Source organism: Pantherophis guttatus, chromosome 1 (assembly GCF_059756535.1).
Source record: "Pantherophis guttatus breed Tessera chromosome 1, ASM5975653v1, whole genome shotgun sequence".
Taxonomy (NCBI): Eukaryota; Metazoa; Chordata; class Lepidosauria; order Squamata; family Colubridae; genus Pantherophis; species Pantherophis guttatus.
The window spans coordinates 243,138,637-243,140,410 of record NC_142063.1 but is presented as its reverse complement, the minus strand read 5'-3'; the positions used below and the strand labels follow the sequence as shown (position 1 = coordinate 243,140,410).

Sequence of the window (1,774 nt, the reverse complement as noted above, 5' to 3'; positions counted from 1 at the left end):
CAATGGAGGGATCCACAGATTAATATAGATGAGTATACAGCCTTTGGTTAAACATTTCTAGAGGAGAATTCACCATCCCTTTAGGCAATCTGTGCCATTGTTGAATAGTTCTTACCACAATTTCTTTCATGGTGTCCAAGTGAAATCTGATTGATTAAATGATAGGCTGATTGTGTGCCATCAAGTTAAAATTAACTCTTTCAATCACATACAGAGAATTTCTGCAGATAGAAGTGGTTTTAGATTGCGTAGTGCCTTTTCAACATTGTCTTCTGTAAAATCAATATGTATAAGATCACCTTAATCATTGTAATTGTCTGTAGTACGATTGGGAAATATTGGGTATGTGTTGTTGCTGTTTACAAAGACTAAGCTGAAGAACGTGTTAAAGAGATTGGCTTTAATGGTTTCATCAATAAAATCTTCATTGTTTGGTCCTTTTAGGGGTCGAGTCTTTAAGTTTGTTGTTTACAAAATTATAGAAGGCACAGGTGGATTTTGTGCGTAGGTTTTCTTCTTGCTTGATGTGATAATTGGTGCATTCAATCTTTATTTGTTGGCATAAGGTTTCATAGCAGTTTTTGAAGTTAGCTACGTAGTTTGTTTTGTTTTTTCACCAAAGAGATTTTTTTTCTGGATTGTAATTTCCTTATTGTTATTGGTAGTTTATTTTTTCTGGTTTTGTGGGATATTAGTGGTATGTAAAGTTTAATGACTCTTTTGAGTTTGTGTAAGAAAATGTTGTAATGGTCATCAGCAGTATTACAGCCAGAGAATAGATTTTGCCAATCAAGATATGAGAGTTCATTGTCTATGAGATCATAATTGGCTTTTTTAAAGTTATAACTGGGAATCCCATCATTATGATGATTTTTGAGAGGTCATAAGTTGAGACAAAAGTCAATCATGCTGTGGTCGCTGTTGGAGAATGGTTTTTTTATTTGTAGTCCATAAATAGAATTTAAACTGTTGCAGAAGATGAGATCAAGGCAGTTGTTGAGTCTAGTGTTGTTAGTTACTAGTTGATCAAGTCCCAGATTAGTTACAGTATTGTACAGGGTTGCATGTATAGGTTCAGTTGTACATCCATTTAGAGTCCAATTAATAAGTAGTAAATTAAGATTACCAAGAAAGTTTATTGGGAGAGGACAGGAGGCTGCCCAGGTTAGTAGTGAAGTTAACTTGTTCGTATGTTCGATGTCATAATCTGGGGCTCTGTAACAAAGTAAGAATTGAAGTGTGGTATTTAAGGACAGATCACAGACGATGGTCTCAGGAAGAGCAAGTTTGCATATAACTTGAATATTTTTTAGATGTAGGGACTTTTTGTAGAAGATAGCAACACTACCTCCTCTACGGATTTCACGATCTGACCGGTAAACATGATAGTCTCTTACTGTAGTAATGGAGTCAGGGAGTGATGTATTTAGCCAAGTTTCACAGACAAATATAATGTCGAATATAGCCATATTCAGTAAGAGGAGGAATTCAGGTATTTTATTTACAAGGCTTCTTGCATTAAGTAGCTTGCATTTAAGGCCGGTAGTAGTTATTATAGAGGAAGTTTGGGGTGTGCACACCTAGTTTTGGGTGATGGAGGGTTGGATGGAGGAGGATTGGGTGTTATGATGTGGGTTGTGGGGCTTTCTTTTGATACAGTCAGCACGGTAGTCGATGTATAAGTCAGTATGTCCATTTTCTTGATGTCTTTTAAGTTCTGATCAGAGTTCACGGGAGCAGATTCTTTGCAATATGGGTAAGTCTTGGCATGAGT

General features: G+C 36.1%; 1 pseudogene; it reads right to left on the bottom strand.

The window, feature by feature from the left end:
• Positions 1-587: 587 nt before the first annotated feature.
• Positions 588-1,556, bottom strand: LOC148116811 (uncharacterized; annotated as a pseudogene).
• Positions 1,557-1,774: the final 218 nt, after the last annotated feature.